Source organism: Globicephala melas, chromosome 14, assembly GCF_963455315.2.
Source record: "Globicephala melas chromosome 14, mGloMel1.2, whole genome shotgun sequence".
Taxonomy (NCBI): domain Eukaryota; kingdom Metazoa; phylum Chordata; class Mammalia; order Artiodactyla; family Delphinidae; genus Globicephala; species Globicephala melas.
In genome coordinates, this window is record NC_083327.1 from 18,898,528 (window position 1) to 18,918,467 (window position 19,940).

At 38.8% G+C, this 19,940-nt stretch overlaps 1 long non-coding RNA gene across 6 annotated transcripts in view; it reads left to right on the forward strand.

Annotated features, from left to right (window-relative positions):
* The window catches only part of LOC132593335 (uncharacterized), a 147,805-nt gene that overhangs the window by 69,985 nt on the left and 57,880 nt on the right, over positions 1–19,940 (forward strand). The window contains exon 3 of one of the 6 annotated variants that reach the window (XR_009558638.1): positions 19,401–19,510. The exons of the other annotated variants lie outside the window; for them this stretch is intronic. This is a non-coding gene — a long non-coding RNA (uncharacterized lncRNA). The remainder of the gene's footprint in view (positions 1–19,400; positions 19,511–19,940) is intronic. 6 annotated transcript variants of the gene reach the window in all.

Below are 19,940 nucleotides of genomic sequence, written 5' to 3' on the forward strand. Positions count from 1 at the left end.
CGCTGGCTGAACTGTGCTCCGACAACAGCCATCACTCTACTTGTTATCTGTGTCTGCCAGGGGCTCATTGTATATTACTGGAAATTCTCACCAAAACCATTCAAGGTAGATAACACTGTCCTCTTTTGCAGATAAACCACAACTCAGAATTAGAGATATCCAATGCCTTAACTACAGCTAAACAGCTACAAAGTAGAAAAGGCAGGTGCCTCTGATTCCAGAATTTATGAACTTCCAACCCCTCGTCTCTGGAACTTTGACACTATTCATCCACCATCCTTAAAGACCCCGTCTTCCAGAGATGCCACCACACAGGACACTCAGATATCAATGCCAGACCAGATTGGACATGGATTTGGACAACTGTGGAAGGGGCAGCCTTTGCTCTACTGTCCCAACTCCACCCAGAACCGCCTTACTCTCCTTGCATACATTAAGAGTTAGTTATAAATTTTTTATGACAATCCTACAAAGCTTTAGCCTCATCTCAAAGGCTTCTTTAAATATTTTTTCTCATATGAGAAAACACATGCCCAAAAATGTAGGCTTTTAGGGATGTTTTTTCATACAAACATAACTACCCTGAAACCTCATCACAGGAATGTTGATTCTTAAAGGAGTCCCATTTCATTCTCAATCACTAGAATTTACAGAAGTGAAATTTAATACCCCTAAGAGTTTGAAAATTCTACAGACTTGTAAGTGACTCTTGTTTGCTCTGAACTGAATTATCCCATTTAGGTATACTGAGTCTTCTTGCTTTTCTTTCCTCTTGCCTTCTGAGTTTTTCGAATAAAATCTATCAGATAAAAATGATTACTGAACATTTCTGTGTACATAGTACTGGTCTACAGTATATCTGTTTTTCGAATATCCATTAGTGGATGGATTTTATATCTTTATGATTCTAAACCAGGTTCTTGAGACATTGTTGATAACTTAGAAAAATAAGAGATGCCCTTTCTAAATGATGATTTTTTTTTGAAAAAGTTGATGACTCTTAGAAGAGTCTCATTTGTTCAGATCTTTCCAGATTCCTATTTAAAAATTATTTAACTAACTTTTATTAATAAACATTTGCCAGTATATATATCAATAGCTATCTTGCCCTTCTGTATAAGCTCCTCCAGGTCTTTTCAGTATGAAGAAAGACCTGTGTTATAATATACAGGTAATATGTAGGCAAAGCAATGCCAGCTGCTGTAACAAAGCCCCAAATGTATAATGGTTCAAATACAATAGAAGTTTATTTCTCATTCACGTAAATTCCAAAATAGATGTGTCTGATTAGCAGATGACTCTTTTGTCAAGCAGCAAAGCAGAGACCCAGCACCTTCCTTCCTGTGCTCCCGTCATCAAGGTGTCTATGCATATTTGCCTCAAGCCCATGGAAGGAAAAATAGCATAAAGTAGCGTTCTGCATGAAGGATCTTATGGGCCAGTCCTGAAATGGTACACATCATTTCTGTTTACATCCAGTATGTGGAACTTGGTCACATGACCAAATCTAACTACAAGCGACTACAAGGGGTCCAGGAAGAAGAGGAAATGAATTTAGTGAGCCCACAATGTGTGTTTAGCGTCAGGCAGATCTGGGTTCAAATTCTAGTTCTACAAAGAATTCTTATGTGAGTTTTCATGTCTCAATTTCCTTGCCTTTTAAGGGATAATAAAGCTGATTTCAGCAATTGTTGTTAAGCATAAAGGGAATAATAAATATACAATGATAAACACATAGTATTGTTAGTTGAATCCGAAAGGCCAAGATATATTTTGTTTTATGGTTATACAGATTTGTATAATTTTAGATTTTGCCTGGTCCCTAGCAAGTTTTGTGATGTTAAAATGCCCTCCTTGATATTTTGAATTTTCAGCAATATTTTACAAATACACTCATGTTACCTAGCAACCTAATTGAACATGAAATAAAAACAGTAAATTGGTAACATCTCATCTAATGATTATCCATGTTTTAAGTTACTTCTACCAAAATTTTGCAGATTACACTGAAAAAATAGATTTTTTTTTTCCATTTCACCATATTTAGTTTGGTGAATTGATACAATGTGGTGGAAATAAAAATAATGGGGCTTCCCTGGTGGTGCAGTGGTTGAGAGTCTGCCTGCCGATGCAGGGGACACGGGTTTGTGCCCTGGTCCGGGAAGATCCCACATGCCGTGGAGCGGCTAGGTCCGTGAGCCATGGCTGCTGAGCCTGCGCATCCGGAGCCTGTGCTCCGCAACGGGAGAGGCCACAACAGTGAGAGGCCCGTGTACCGCAAAAAAAAAAAAAAAAAAGTAATAATAATAATAATAATAATAATAATGGCTACAATTGAATTCAACCATAATGATGGCTTTCAAACCCTGTGACCATAACAGTGGGATAAACTCTTAAAATTCTCTTCAAAGTTCAAAAGGTTGACAGTCTTAAGTGTTCAATCTTCATTCATAATCCAGGTTCGTAAAAGCATGTGCCATTTCAGAATCAGAAGTCACCCAATAACCAAAACTTTAGAATAAATGGAAAGAATGATCAGGGTTATTTTTTGATAGGTTGTGCAAGTCACATGCATTTACCTCCTTTTGATTCCCTAGATAAATTTTATCCTTTGTTATTTCTTTTTCTTTTCTTTCTTTCCTTTTTTTTTTTTCTTTTGTACCAGCAGCAATGGGACTTCTGCCAGAACTGAACTCAGCCACTTCCCTGGGAATGTTGTCCAGTTGCTAATTTCACTACCGGAACTGTGTTCCCTCGCGTTCTGGCCTATTTCCATGCATGCCTCCACTGGAATAAAGGGTCTGACAGTTCTGTGGATAATGGTAAACATATGTAGCCAATGATGTGCAATTCTTTTAGAGCCAGAAAGCATTAGTAGGTATTTCAGTTGCTGGCAACAAAAAAATCAGTGTAAGGCACTTCAAACACCAGAACCCAAAGAAAACTACACATCAATGATTTTAATGCACAGCAAAGTTCTTCTTTCATTCTTTCTTTTTTAAATCATTGACTAATTAAAAATGAAAGACTATTATGACAGCCTAATTCCAAACTTTAAAACTACAGGGGAAAAGGTTGGGTTTAGGGAGAAAGAGAACATTACAACTTGTTTATTTTGGATACTATTTCAATTTCAAGTTAGGCCTTTTGATTCTTTAAGTGTACAAGAGAACTATGACTTTCCCCAATACACAAGGGAAAAATTACATATTGTGATGTCATTGCCTTGTGGATTTCTCATACCACCAAACACATTAGTCACACTGTCAATGTCTAGGAGATAGAAAAGAAAAAGGCAAAAAACATATTATATGAGTCTCATATTATATGAGTCTCATATTATATGAGTCTCATCATATGAGACTCAGTAATGATTTCTCTTTGGAAGCATTTCTTCAAAATTGTTTCCCAAATTCCAGTGGAATCTAAGAGAGCTATTAAAAAATATGTAACAACATTTCCAACAGGTCAATTTGTAGTACTATATTACCAGCTTAATAAAAACATTAGCATGTAATGATAAATAAGAATACAATGAAGGATACTTTGGATAGTGTCTTATTGGCTGTATAACTTTGACCCAGTTAACGGTTTTATTATTCTATATTGTGTGTTGATGATTGCAGGGAGACATTTTTATCCAAATATACTGAGAAGTGATAATCCTCCAGGGTTCTTGTCTACGGTGTTAAACTGATAGAGGTGTCCCCAGGCTCCCGACTGTTTGCTCTTGCCAGTCAGCATTGCAGCTGCCTCCTCGTTTGCCTGGAAAACCATCTGCCATCCCTTACTCGCTGCTTTGTTTCCTGCCCTCTGGCTGACTAGAATTCCTTCCAATATAATGGAGGACGTGCCTGATTGAATGTCTTTAAGATATAGTAGAATCGTTCAATGCTAAGTAGGAGCTTCTCTACCTAAACTCAGAGCAAATGACCCAGAATTGGTTCCAAAGAGAGGAACCAATTGCAGAGACCCAATGTAGAGAAAATCAGAGATACTGATTAGACCAAGAAGAATTCTACTTGACTGCATTTGAATCCAATATCAAGGTATTCAGTTGGCTCAATTCCCCAGAGGCTGTCTAATGAATTGTAAAGAGAGAGACGGACACACACGTATTCAAACCTCTTGATACAATAATGTAAGTGAGCCAAAGCAAGTAGGACCATTTGAAGTCCTTTCAAATCAGTTAGTTACTCTGGGTGCACGAGCACTTGGACCATTTCTCAATTGTCCACTGTTTACTTAGATGCGGGTTTCTCAGTCTTGGTATTATTGACATCCAGGGCTAGATAATTCTTTATTGTTGGGGGAGAATGGCTGTCCTGTGCATCACAGGATGTTTAGCAGCATCCCTGGCCTCTTCCCACTAGATGACAGTAGTGCCTCCACCTGACTTGTAACAACCAAAAATATCTCCAGACATTGTTATTTGTCCCTGGAACAAGGGGAGCAAAACTGGCCCTGGCTGAGAACATCTGAGTTAGACAAATCTGTGCGTGGAGTTTTTGAGATGAGTGCCCAGACACTGGCCTTTAGCTTAAGCAAGAGTGTTCCAAGCCATGGGGCTGGTGTTCAGAATGCTTGACCGTTGGGAAAAGAGACAGGAGTTGTGAGCTGTATAAATGGGGCCACCTACAAAACAAACAAGCAAACACACACTCCACAAACTGTTTCACTTGCCCTTTGTGACCCCCATGAAAATGAATAGCTTGCCTCAGAGTGGAAACATTCTGATCATAATGAGCCCATGAATTTAATTATTACACACTACATCTCTGTAGAGCTATAGGTACACTCTTACATACAGGTATAGGTAAACAGAGGCAAATAGTTCCCAAAACACTTTTCTCAGACAGACCCTTAAGCAATTCTCTCAACTACCTGTAAGGTAAAATGGTCAAGGGTTCTGGTTACTCTCACTTCATGGTTGAGGAAACTAAATTTCAGAGAGTTGACGTGATTTTTTCTAGATTATACAAGAAGTGTTCGTATCAAATCCAGGGTTTCTGTTGCTCAGACTTCTTTTAAAAACAAAGGTTAAATAGTGACAGGTGGCATATGCTTATACCATAAAAATATCTAGTTATGCATCCCATAAACGGAGAAAGATTAAGTGTCTCCTTCCCTGTGATACAGGGAGAAATTCCAGTACATGTTGGCTAAGACGACCTCTGAATTGGGGGCTCCATGGCGTTCATATTGGATATTTATCAGTGGGGCTACAGCAGCCCGTTCGCACCAGGAATAAATAAAATAATCTTTAATTCTCTCTCCTTTAACATCCAGAATTTGGATCTAGTTCGAAGGAAAGGAATGATTTTCTCAACTGTGACAATGCTTTAAACAACTTCTTGAACTCATTTAGCTGCCACTGCCACTGATCCTATTGTTTTGTTTTTTACATCATCAGATTTTGATCAAAGGGGTCACAAAAATTAGAAATATAAAGAGCAGAGCATGCTGTGCGTCAGCTGCCAGTAGAGAACAGATTAAACAAACGCCAGGGTTTATCACAGGCCTGGGACTACCCAAGCCAGCAGTTTCGAATACAGCAAACCCTTAAATAATTTCAAATCCTTTTTCTTATTATCCTTTACAAAAATAAAGCTGGATACATACTAGATTCATAAGCATTCTCTGAGACACAGACAATCAAGGGAAGAACCCATATCATGCCAGATCAAATGCTGTTTCTCAAAATTAAATGTACAATAAATATAAACAACAAATAAGGAATGAACTTTTTCAAGAGTTCTGAAAGGATTCTGCTTGTGTCACACTCTACCTTGATAATTAAGCAGTGTCATGTCATCTCGTGTGTAAAGGTTTTTAAAACAATTTTTGTACAACTAATACATGTTCCTTTTTCCTTTTGAAAACATGATACAGAGAAGAAGCTAGAAACCATCAATAATCTTCACCTATAATATATACTGCTAATGTGGGGATATTTTATTCTGGCATTTTCACTGTGTATTACCATATATAGTTAATTTGAAAATCATGTACTATCTGATATATACAAAAAACGTATAAGCCACGAGGCACAGTTATAAAATGACACCCCTGAGTTACAACTCAAACTAGGAACTAGCACATTATCAGTAACTTGCACCTTCCCTTGGGTTCCTCCTCTACAGTCTCCCTGCTTTGCTCTCTAGTCCCAACCCAGAGGCAACCTCTATTCCAGGGATTCTCATTTGGGGGCAGCTTTATCTCCTGTGGGACATTCCACAATGTCTGGACACATTTTTGGTGGTCACAACTGGGATGGAGGTTGCAACTGGCCTCTAGTGGATAGGGACCAGGGATGCTGCTAAACATCCAATAATGCATAGGACAGTCTCCCGCCACCAAGGGTTATCTGCTTCCATTGCCAGTAGTGCCAAGGTTGAGAAACTCTCTTCTATTCTGTGTGTTTGACTTATCGTGACTGTGCTTAAAACAATAGTTTCATCATACATATGATCTCCTAGATAATATGTAATTTCCTTTTGCTGGTTTTGGAATTCTATAAAAATATTATCATCCTGCATGCAGTATTCTGTGACCTCCTTTTTTTCTCAATAGTTTGTTTTAGTAGTCATTTATCATTCTGTCCATTTATTTTTACCGGTGTATATTATTTCATTGTGTGAATATACCCCAGTGTAATTTTTATTCCATTGTCAATGAATATTTTGTTTGTTTACTGTTCTTTTTGTTGTTCTGGGTTTTTTTTTTTTTTGCTAATACGAACAATGCTTCTAAGAACATTTTGTACAAGTCTACTAGTGCACATATGCAAGAATTTCTGTGAAGTGTACATATAGAATTAAAATTGCTAGGTTGTAGGGGATGTGAGCCTTAAGTTTAAAAGATAATGCGAATTTCAGTATGACTGTACCAATTTGTATTCTTACCATCAACATGTAAGATTTTGCCTTGATCTACCTTTTCTCCAATTTCGGTATCTTGGCTAACTTTGGCCAATCTAGTGAGTATAAAAGATAAATCAATGTGGTCTTAATTTGCATCTCCTGAATTACTAGCAAGATTGAGCATTTTTATGTGTTTATTCACCGTTTGTGTTTCTTTTTCTCTGAGGATCTTGCTTTTCTCTGAAGTTTGTTAGTGTTCTCAATCTTGTTTGTTAGATGAAAAAGCCTTCCCCATCAGTTTGTGACATTTCCTTTATTACCTAATATGTCTTCTACATACTAGAGTCTGTTTTAAAGTTATCCATTCCGTCTCATTGATCTGTCAATTCTTTGCCAATACCATGTGGTTTTAATCACCAGAGTTCCATGTTACATTTTATTCTGTGGTAGTGTGAGTCTGACTTCAATATTTCCTTTGTTCTAGATTTTATAAGCCATTCTCATACCTCCACTTTTATGAGCTAGTTCAGTGTTAGAATCATTTCAATAAGCTAAAATTTAAAAAATAAATTTTGATTAGTAAATGAGTAATTTATCTTTAATATTTAGTGTCATTCAGAAACATGACATTTCTTTCTCTTCTTGCATATCTTTTGAATTACTGTTATGGTTTACTTCAGAAAAGTTACTTCTGTGGCTCACTTCAAACAAAAGTCACACTTTCTTGTTAGTATTTTGTCTAGTTATTTTATGTTTTAGGTTTTACTATTGTGACTGGAATTCTCTAACTGGCTATTGTTTATATAAAGAAAAGTTATTTTGGATATTTATCTTGAACTTCATCATCATGCTGAAGTGTCTTTCTTATTTTAAGAATTTTTAGTTGTGTCTTTTTAGTTCTGAAAGAATCTCACATCCACATAATAATTTTTCTCTTCTCTTTAGGCATGCGTGATGTTTCTCTGTATCGTCTTACTTTGTTAACCAAAACCTGAAAACCAGTTGTACTAATAGTAATAGTGAGCAGGATCTTATCTGTTTGGAGATTCTCGGAGTGTGACTTTGGAGGCACACTACTACTTCACCATTAAGTATGGCTGTAGGTTTAATACAGTTAATTTTTCTCATGCTGATATTTCTAGCTCAGTCCTAGTTGTCTAATTAGGAATGTATGCAGAACATGATTACTTTTTCAACATAAATGATACTGATGAATTTCAGAAAGTTAAATGTCTCAACAACTCTACCATGGGTCAAGTAAGAGAATATTTAAGATGCCATGTGGCAAAAGCAAATATGTATATTTTCAACCATTATAAAGACACGTGGATTGCTCTGGAAACTACTTGCAGTGCTTGCATCCTCCACTTTTCTAGCTTAGCTCTAACATGTCCTCATGACTTTTCAATATTGACTTTGGCTAGCCAACACCCGCTTCTTCTTCTTCCAATCCTACCTCTCGGTTCCTTGACTGTATTTGCTGTTGTCCAGGACTAATCCTGCATACTCATGGTTTCAGAAATCCTCATCTAGAAGCAGCATGGTGCAATAGTTCAAAACAACTCAAAGAGAGATCAAAAACTGAGAAACATTATTTCTATAACATTGTTCCAATTTGAAGTGCTCAATCTACCTGGTTCGGTTAATCTACCATTTACTACCATTTTAGAAAATAAAATAAACTCAGGTTTTCCTGTTGTGCCCTTTTATATCATTATTATTACATGATACAATAAATTAATAGTATTTATTATATGTAAGGTTATTATATATAATACTCTGCTTGTACGTCTTGGTTAAGTCTCATTCCATGCAACAATCTTATACCTATCAGAAACTGAATTACAGAAAAAAAATTGCTCATATTATGTTAGATACATTTAGTGAGTTGCTAATATCTGTCTTGTGATCATTCCTCTTCATTTAAGGAGTCATTATTTTTAGACAAGCAATAATTTTCCTTGCAACATTCTTACTACATAAAGTCTCATTTTCTATGTCTAATGGGTCTCTAACTTTCTTCCTTAAATGAGAGAAGAAATTTTCAGCCTAGAAATTTACTGTTATCTGATGCTAACTTTATTCAACTTTTTTCCCATTCTTAGAACTCAGCCTTTGTTTGTTCATCCATTTAAAATTTCTAACAGCCTCAGACCATGAACTAGATGTTCAAAAATGACATTTTCGTTTTGCATTTTAGCAAGTGACATTTAAAAGAAAATTTCCCCTTGTTTACAATCTTCTACCCACCCCCAACAAAAATTCTTACCATCTATGCTCATTTCTTGTCTCTCTCTCCCTCTGTCTCTCTCTGTCTCTGTCTCTGTCTCTGTCTCTGTCTCTCTGTCTCTCACACACACACACACACCTGCATGTGCACAACTAAATGCTGTCAAGTCTTGTTGATCAGTGATTCCAAGTTGCTGAGAGGGCGGTTAGGGGGATGGCACATAGCAGCGTAAGGAAGGTTTTGGGGTAGGATGGCTGATTGCAAATCCTGGCTCCTACACTTACGGTGTTTCTTTCACTCTTTCATTTTTGTAAAATATTTATAAATGGGGCCTTGATTTTATATTATAATAACAGTCCCTTCCAATAATTTTTGTGAGGATTAAGTGGAATTATGTAGAATACTCAAAACATTGATCAGTGTGGCAAATGCTTAAGTGTGGTTTGTTTGTGTTATAACTTCATACTAAACAAATTGGCTTTGAAGAAAAGGAGGGCAAGGATAATTTCATCCTTCAAATGTCTTTAAGGCAAGTGCAAGAGACTGAAACATTATCAAGCGTATATGCTAACTGTGCCAGAAATAAAGTGTTAACAGAAACAATCTTTTGAAACCGTGATTGCAAACGGTTACATATGCCTGTGCCCAGTAAAACAGGCAGCAGGTACGGAAAGAGACACAGTGTACTGAATAAACGCCTAGGAGCGAAGTTGGTAGGTGACAGGATAAACGGAAATGTAACCTTCCAGTCCTTCTCCAAAGTGGTCATGCTACTTTACGTCTCCACCAGCCGCAGATGGGAGTTCTGGTTATACAATACCCTCAGCAATATTTGGTTTTGCCAGTCTTTTAAAAATATTTTAACCATTCTCATGAGCATGAAGTGGTACTTATTAAAGGAATTAAAATTGTAATTAAATCTTTAAAACGCCGAACTCAGACGGTTTCACTGGTAAACTACCAAGCACAGGAGGAACGCTTACAGGTTTAGGGAAATGGAGGGTGGGAGGACACGTTCTGGGGCGGCGTGGGATCCAAGAGTCTGTTGCTCAAGGATTTCCCCCACACTCTCTCCCTCACTCCCAGGCCAGAGATTCCTGGCTCCACTGATTCCTGAGAATTGGACTTTGGTCCATTGGCGGGGTGGTGATGGGGGCTGGGGGAGGGTGTTAATTAGTTACAATTAGGCTCCCCGCTGGGAGCTTAGGACCCAGTTTTCTTGGATGAGCTACTTAGTCCTTCCTCATCCTTCAGCTTTTCCAGCTTTCTAAATGTTGTTGCCGCCATCTCACCTCCTGTTTTCCCGTCTGTCTGAATTTGTCTTTAAAAGAAATCGCTTTCACTGGTGTTTTCACTGGGGCTGAGGGAAGGAGTGAAGTTAGATGGTGGTCCCGCAACGTTTTCTGCGGCCTCTCTCCAGTTCGTCTCCGTGGAGGGATTCTGATCTCTGGTGAGATGGGGCGGTGGTGGAGCACAGGGGCTTTGACTCCGGAGGCCCTGGAGGAAGAATGGGTTGGATTCGTCACTGACCACTTGTTAGGGATTTGGGGTGAGTTACTTTTCTCGCCTACTGCATGTAGTTTGGAGGATTAAGTAACACATGTATCACACCCAGAACAGCGTCTGGAACGTAGTGAGGTTTTCATAGATATGAGACGTCACCACTTACTACTCGTAGGAGGGCGTGAGAAGGTGAGTTTCCTTTGGAGGGTAAACGGGTAGTGGTGAATGCCACCCAAGGGTGTTTTTAAAAACTGTTTGCAGGTTTGTGTATGCGAATATATATTGCAACTTTTGCTTATTATTTCTATTTGTGTTTTTTTGATCCAAGTTTATCTTTGTGTCATATATAAGATTCAGCAAACAGTATCACAAGACTTGCTTATTAATTCTGTTTGTGCTTATTTCATCCAGGTTTAAGTTGGTCTTTATACCACTCCTAAGTAAATATTTAGCAAACTATTTAATGGTCTAAAAAAATATTTCAAGGGGCTTGTTTAGCTTGAAGAGAACATAGTGCTACTGATTTGCTTACTTTAGCACAGCGATCGTACAGAAACAGATAAATGAAATTTTTATTCACTAAAACGGAGACAGCAGTAAATATCGGTTAGTGTCAACAGGGAGAAATTCTTTAAACCATTTTTTCAGTAATAGAAAACAGCTTTCTTTTATTTGTTAATTAGTGACATGGTAATTATATTCCTACAGTGTAACAGGCAGTGTACTCGCATGCATACATAATTTGAGGTGAATTTACATAACTCCTAAATATCTTAAAATAGGAGAAAGTATTAACACATTTACTAATTAAACTTCTATTTATTTAGTGTTTTGAACTAACTGCCTATTTTAGGTAGCTATGGCAAATGTCACCTCTTACTGTATGTGTGAGCGTGTGTGTGTTGGGCGAGGGGCTCAGCAAGTAGGATGTAGTGTGGCATGGACTAAAGTGAGCTGCCAGGTGAGAGGGATAGGGGTGGTTGGAGAGGAACTGGGCAGCATTACCCTTGGGTTCAGGTAGAGGAAGAAGAGGTCAAGGGTCAAGAACCACATGTCAGCAGGTGAGTAGCCAGGTCTGAGCAAGAAATGTACAAGAACCATTAAGCTGAAAGTAGGCTTAAAGGACTGACAAAGAGAGGGAAACTGGGAACCATGTGGGGGCAAGGAGGGCAAAAGCGTGCTCAGCTCTGTTCAGATGTGTTCTCAATTCCAGTGGCCTGGCTCTACGCTTGTTCTTCTGCCCATCTGGAAAGGGTAGCATGGCATCTAGTAGCAGAAACCTGATGTCACCCATATTGCCACATATAGTTATGTGTTCTTTTGGGTGATGGTCATTCACGTGTGGCCATGAGAGGAAACAAGGAGAGGGTCAGGAAAACAAAATGTATTATACTCACAGGCCCTAGAGACAGGAGGCAGGCCAGACAGCAGCACATGTGGAAGCACCAGTGTCGTCAGGAGGTTACATGGACCGAGGTGAGGGGAGTTTCTTTGAGAAGGACAAGGCAATCAGTTTAGGATTGGCTAGTTCGAATTATTTTGGCAGACCCTAAGCGATGGGCATGGTCCCTGGTTGCCTGGCACCTAACCCTGGGATGATAAAGGCAGAGGAATATTGCCTCCAAGGGTGCTTGGGCCACATAAAGGAGGTGCAGCTCTGGATTGGTTAGTTTGTATGTGAAGTGCGCGCTCCCAGCTGGGCGCTTAGCTATTTCTAAGAATTGAGGCTAGCCCCAGAAGGGAAGTCTCTCCCCAGCCAGGTTTTTCAGGTGTCAAAACATCATAATATACAAAAAATAAAAATATAAACAATACATGTGTTAACTCGCTAATTAACACAGGATTATTCCCTTGCAAGAGAATTACATGAATAAATGTAGTGATTGTCACCCTCAACTAAAGAAATTAACTCCTGTTCTATAAAGAGTTAGGGCATCTATATAGTCATAAAAGGCACAGCTGGTTCCAAACTTGCTTATATATCACCTCATTTTATCACTGTTTACTCATGTGTAAAATGGACTGATGACCATAAAATGTTATAAGATTACTTTCTTAGGAGATTTGGTCATTACCGTTTTTGTAAGTTTCAAGCTGGTGTTTCCTGCCTCACCTCTCTAGAGATTATAGGGGGCTTTATATGTTCATCCTTTACTAAATTTTTTTTTCAAAACTCAAAATACTCCAGTCTTATAAAGTGTGGGGTTTTTTTCCTAAAGAAAAATAAATTGGCTGGGAAACAAATTAACTCTATAATAGATAAGTTCTATTTTTATAAATATTTGTACCCCAGAGCTACTCTTACATTCTATATGTGCAACTTGGATTTGACTTTCAGTAAAACTTTACCAAAACTAAGAAAGCATATGAACACAATCCCTAGATGATGAGTCTGCACCCGGAGCCCAAGGTGCAGATGGGGTAGGATTGCTGGAGTTCCCTTAGACAGACAGTCTGTGACTGGGCTCCACAGTTAAGAACACACAGCTAGCCAAGTGCATGCAACAAATCCCTAGTGTGATTAAAGCAAAGTAGAGGTGACAAATTCAGTTTGAATCTCATTAGGTTTTTGTTTTTTGTTTTTTCTGGTTGTATCCCTTTTAGCAAAGTACGTAAAAACCCTTTGGTGTCCATGAAATGTCTTTTGTTTTCCACATCCTGTGACCATTCACCAACTCTTTTCTCCAAAACTCAGTGTTTCAAATGTTGAAAAGGTTAACATTCAAGTGATGAAATCCATGGCATATCTCTCAGTACTCAATGAACTACTTTTAGTATAATCAAATGCAGGGACCCCAGTCGTTCCATAATCCTTTCCCCCAGATTCTGGCTCTGCCAACCTCTGCCCAACTGACTCTCCTAGGGAGAAAACATCACAGCTAGTACTCCTGAACATGATTGCATTTATTAATAGAAATTAAAAGTAACTGCCATTTCTTGAGGGCCCATGATGTGCCTGGAGTTTTATTTTCATCATCTCTCCCTCTCCCAATAACCCTATCAGGTAGGTAACAAGAATGTTAATTACATTCATCACCCTTTTAGCAAGCACCGTACTAAAACTTCTAAATACACAATCCCAATATAACCTCACAAGGAGCTCATGAATTATTGTCTCCATTATACTAATGTTGAAACTGAAGTTTGGAGAGGTTAAGTAACTTGCCCATGGTCACAGCTTGTGGTCTAGCACAGCCAGGACTCGAATCCAGAGCAGTTGACTCAAGGCCTCAGTTGTTTCCAAGATAGCATTCTGGGTCATCTGGATCTGTCCTCCCATGAATAGGTAGAGCCACAGATCAGAGTTCCCAGCTAGAGCCTAAATACCACACACAAACACACACAAATACACACACACACTATGCATGTGTGCTCTTAAACCTACTTCTAAAATAGAGGTTGTCCCTGTAGAAGCCAGTGCTTCCACACTTTTGAGGGTGGGCAACATCCCTTCCAGCTCCAGCTGAAGCCAATGCCATCCTCTTCTCCAACAGTGCTTCTACTGTTTCCTTTGGAAGGAAATCCAACAGGTTGGCCACCAGATGCCGGGTTGTGCCTGGAGCCATGTGAAAGGTTTTACACATTAAAAGCAAACCTAGCAAACCTAGTTTTTGACAGCTTTGTGGAGTGTGAAAAAAATCATATTTCTCTGGCACCGTTTTATGAGTTTTTGTCTTCAGCAAGAGGGAAGCTTTGCCTTTGAAAATGGTAAAAGGGTCATGCAAATGACCTCAGCACTGGCAGCCTGATTGGAGATCCAACAAATTCTGAAACTGAAAAATTTCACCAAAATCCTCCAATTTTCAGTGCAACTGCAGAATAGCTTTCCTTTGCATCCAGGGACCCTACCCCCAACCCCTTTGCTCTATCACCTGCAGCTGACAGGGCCCAGAAAGCCCAAGTCCAGAGATCTCCATCAAATGCTGCTGAAAAGAGTAACTGACCATGATTAATTACCACACAGGGCAGGGTATTTGCAAAGATTCTTCCAGGAGGCACATTTGTACAAGAAGATTATTTGGCTGGACTGAAAACATAAACGTAAGAGCCTGGTGGAGGCTCATGAGAAAGAAACCCTCTCTACAAATCTACTGTCACGGAGCTAACAAGAGGATGGGAAGACCGAAAATCTAACCCTTGAGGTATCCAGTCTCTTCCCATCATTTCAAACAGGCAGTTCACCACACAGCTAACCTAGCGTGAGCCTCGGGGCCCTGCCCTGCACATCACTGGGGAGAGTCCTGCCACGCGATCGCATGATTGTGTCTTTATCAGCCCTTTGCAATTTTAAAATTTGTTGCATGTCCTCATGTGGTCTTTCCTCTACGTGTGCACAAGTCTGTGTCTTAATCTCCTCTTACAAGGAGACGCCAGTCATATCAGGTGAGAGCCCACCAAATGACCTCGTTTTACCTTCATTACCTCTGAAAGGCCCTATCTCTAAATGCAGTCACATTCTGAGGTGCTCAGGGTTAGGACTTCAACATATGAAATCTGGGGGGAGACAGTTCAGCCCGTAACCCACCACCCTCTTGTTTGCCATAAATCACGTAGTTCTCACATGCAGATACGTTCATCCCAGCCCAAAAGTCTTAACCCATTCACGAATCAACTCTAAGTCCCCAATTCTCATTTGTCTCGTCACTATCACTTCAGTTTTGCCTTTTGGGTTGTTGAAATTCTGGGCAAAAGGCTTTATTACTCCTAGCACCCAGACACCTAAGCCTGGAGCTGCCCTTAGCTGTTGGCATAACATAGGAAGAGGTGGGCTCAGACGCTGGGCAGTTAAAAGAACAGCTCACTGTTGAACAGTTCAACTCAACATTTGAAGTTGACACGATTATATTTTCCTCTAAGAATTTAATTGGCCTGGTGTATGACTCTATGCCAGCCCCAGAAGGCTGATTTCATAAGCTGGGTCATTACTTAGCCCTTTCCCTACATCAGCAGGAATTTTAGACATGCCGATTCATTTTCCACCAGAGGATCTCCACATGCCCAAGGACCCTGAGGGTCCTTCATGTTTATCCAGCTTAGTTTCTACTTCCAACATTGCTACTTTTAATGTCCAACACCCCAAACACACAAACTACCCCCAAAAGAGACTTACTGGTGAGGCAATTAAAATGGCAAATCTCACTTTGAGTTGGCTGGATGAGTCGCCGAAAAGTGGCGGGGTGGAGATCCTGATGTTTCCATATTTCTGTATTTTATCTCCCGTAGGAGAGACCTGAGGGGTGTGTGTGTGTGTGTCCGTGTGTGTGTGGCAGCAAATGGATATGGTAAGAGAATAGAAAATTGTGAGGGGGTAGAATAAAGGCAGAAAAATAAGACTTAACTCTAGGATTTGTAGGTGACGGTGAAGGCTACAAACACATATTTATACACACACACACATATACACAATTGCTGCTGCAAGGCAAAAAAAACGCAAACAAACAAAACCCCAAATCCTTCACTTTAAGTGTCATAGACCCACGATGACTGGCGAATCCTAAGGAATAAAATTGGAACCCAGGGTTGCTGTTAGGCTATTTTTCTTCTTTAGGTACATAGTGAGTACTAGGGCCTTATTAGTCTGCTCATTCATTCAACAAACATGTACTGAGCAACAGTCACAGTGTCAAGAACCTTCCTAAGTGCCGGGGATTCAAAATGAGCAACAATGTAAGGTGGCTACAACAATGTAACAGGCTCCGTCGCCAGCCACTCACCTCCTGCTGTGTGACCCCGTCTGCAGGCCGGGGCTTGGGGACCCCTGGTTCAGGGTACGGGAAGGACAGAGGGCACCCTGGCCGGGGGGTGGAATCAGGAAAATGGGGTGACCTAGTGCTGGATGCTGGAGCGGGGATTCTGGAGAGAACAGCCAAGGGGATGGTCCTAATGTAGGGAGGCTATGTTCAAAGATGCCAAGTGATAGAACGGAAGTTAGGGAAGAAGCAACTCAAGCTTATAGAGTGGAAGTTGAGTACAGCATACAGAGGAACCTGGACTCACATTCCTTCGAGGTTTAAGGTGTCCCTTTCATTTTTGTCATTTTTCTAAAGGGAATGAAAAGCCTTTGGGTTAACCTAAGAATGGTTCACCCTAAATATAAGATCAGTAGCCACAAACAACTTGGGGACTATTTCTGACAGAAATGCATTTGAAAGGAAATTCTTCCGGGAAATTTATATTTTGGATGTGGCTTATTTCACCAACTGGAGGTGAATAAACTTGGATACAGACTGTGTCTATATCTGTTTATGCTTAGAAAACAATTTACAGTGCTGACGCCAGCTACAGTCAGCAGTCTGCAATCTTTTATCCCATCTAGGTAATTTAGGTAATGTGTAGAGTAGGTGCATAGGAAATACAGACTAGGGAGGGCCCCCAAAGCAGGATACGGCACCAAGGGTATTCGTGGCTGCCCCTCACACCAGCGCATATGTTTAGTGTCCTGTATCCAGCATCACTTCAGCAGCAGAGTTCTGGGTAGTCCGGTGTGATGAGTAGTCTAGATTTTGGAGTATGGGCTGAAAAGAGTTCCATAAGGCCACCCAAAGCCTAGCACATGGTCTAGCTGGGACTTAATAAATGAGTGAATGAATGAATTCCAGGTACTAATTGAGTTTAGATCATTAAAGCATTTTAATACTAGATCACTCTAGATGTATAATACTGAAAGAAAATTTTTTTTAAAAAACCATGGCCATATTGTTTACATAAGCTCCTTCTTCGTCTCATGATTTATGCAAAAAAGTGTTTCTTGGTGCTTAAATCTATAAAACCAAAACCTTGGAATAAAATTGATGTTGAATTTAATCTAATTTGGCAATGACTAATTGAAAAGGAACAACTAAATGAAAAAAAGAGTTCCATGTGTTTCATTAAATGATGCATGTCTAATAAATGTTCATTTTTACGTTTATAAAACATTGAGTGTATATTAACGTTGCTTTTGATCAGCCATGTGCTAATTATAATAATAATCCAATATAGAATACATGGTTTAATATTTAGAGCCTTATGTCATATAATAAAAAAATATTTAAATTTATATACACATTTTTGTTGCAAAGAAATATCGGATCCTCAACAGAAGACACTTAATCCTGAAAATATACTCCAGTAGGATGGGATTCTACAGGGGAAGTAGGATGGAAATACAGGTCAAAGGAGGGGGAAAGAAACAATGTAAAATTTCCAACTTGTTTGTGTATTTTTTACAACTTTTTTGAGGTATAATTTGCATATCGTAAAATGTACCGCTTGTAACAGTGCAACTGCACGGTTTTTAGTAAATGTATACAGTAGTGCAGCATTCCCACATTCCCACTTGGGACCATCTCCATTATCCCAGAAATACCCTTGAGCCCACTGGCAGTCAATCTGCATATTCTAAAAATAGAAAACAATGGGTATCAAATAGCTATGTTATTTAGATTTCACTGAAAACATTTAAAAGAGTGAAAATGTTGATATTTACAGTGCACTGGAGATTGTATCTGATGTATCTATATAAAACTATAATAAACATTTTCAGATATCAACCTAAGAATAAGAGAAGGGAGCTCCTAGCTAATAAAAAAATGTAAGGGTTACCCAAGCACAAATGACTGAAAACCAATAGCCTACCTCTTATCATTGATCATTAATTATATAATAGTTTACTCTGTAGTGTTTTCTTTCTATTTTATTTGATAAAATAGGGAAAAGTCTGGTCAATTCTGTACTTGTTTGGTTGGTTGATTGAAGTAGTTTATGATATTACTGACTTTGATCCAAACCGGGCGGTTCAAAATGCCTTTTTCTTTCAAAAAAGATGCTGTACCCTAGTCTGTATCACGGGAAGAGCAATAAAATACTTCTTCCTCATTTAGAATGACACAGGACAGATTTTCAAAGTCAGAAGACAATGTAATTATATTCTTGGATAACAGCTAATGTCATGTTTATGCTCTGAATCTTTGGCAATATTTCTGTTGACCTAGGCCCCCTGGGATTCTCTTGGGCTTTCTTTTTTTTTTGTCCCTTCATTTTTCTTTTGATCTGGTTATTCTGGTGGTAACAATTTTCATTCGATAAAACTCTTAGACCTTACTGCCACGAGGTAAACAATATACATTTACATTTTGTAGATGCAGTAAGGCTCCAAATCTCATTTTTAAATTAAGTTCCATAAAAATGTTTTGTATATATGTATGTACACACACACATACATATATTCTCATGGATATATATGTATGTCTAAAAAATAGATTTTAAAGGATAATCTTGGACTCCATCCTCACATATAACCTTCTCTAAGACCATGAAAGGATACACAATTTTTAAAAAAAATCAGGAATAAAACTTGCTTCTGATGCATAAAAATAAAAGGTGGGTTTGTTTTATTTCTCATTGACTTGCATACTCCATATTCTTAATAAAAAAAATAGAAAAGCCCCTCAATTACTAGAGATTAAACTGTAAGGGTCTACATCAGCATGATAAAGGTTTCTAACTGTGATTAAGGTTCCAATCTCATGACATGTGGAATAACCTATGTAATTATATTCCCCTTAGTGCTACAGAAAAGTCCAAGTGACTGTAATACATGCTAACTTAATCTTAGCCACAGAAAATGTGTTTCTAATTTTCAAATTCGGCAATTTTTCAATAAAAGTTGTTGCACTTCGTCTGATCTATTCTCAAAATACGGAAGTGCTTGAAGCCCGACCACCTGCAATAACAGATTACTGCTCTCTAAAATATTACCATACACCTACAATGTGGACGCACAAAGCTTTGCTAAAAAAGATCTTTGTTGTTTTTTCTAAAAGAAAGAAGTGATCCCAAAGTAAAGCTGGTTTTCAGCAGCCTCTCTGCTCCAAATGTGACTGGCATCAAAGTCTAATGAAAACCTGTTTGCGGACACTGGACCCATTCCAAGGTACACCATTGGCATATTCTAGACCCCTTGGGACATGACTCATATAAAAAACACAGGGCTGTCATCGGACGGCTGGTGGCTCAAATAAATCAAATTTACTTTCAAAACTGAGGCATACCAAAATTTTATTAGGTGAAACTTGGGCATTTCTTATAGCCAACTTGCACATATATTTTTTTTATTACTTACAGCAGTTAAAAGGTATGCTACCAATCATATGCAAAACAAGAAAAGATTGCAGAGTACATTTTTTACTGGGTGGTAATAGGAACTACCTTTTTTTTTTTTTTTTAAGAAAAAGAGCAATTCCAAATAATAAGTTAATAATAGGTGGCCTCAAAGAATTCAGCTCAGTGTTTACGTAATTCATAAGCCCTCTGGTGCATGTTTCTCCATTGCACCTCTATTTAGCAGACCCCATCACTAGTCT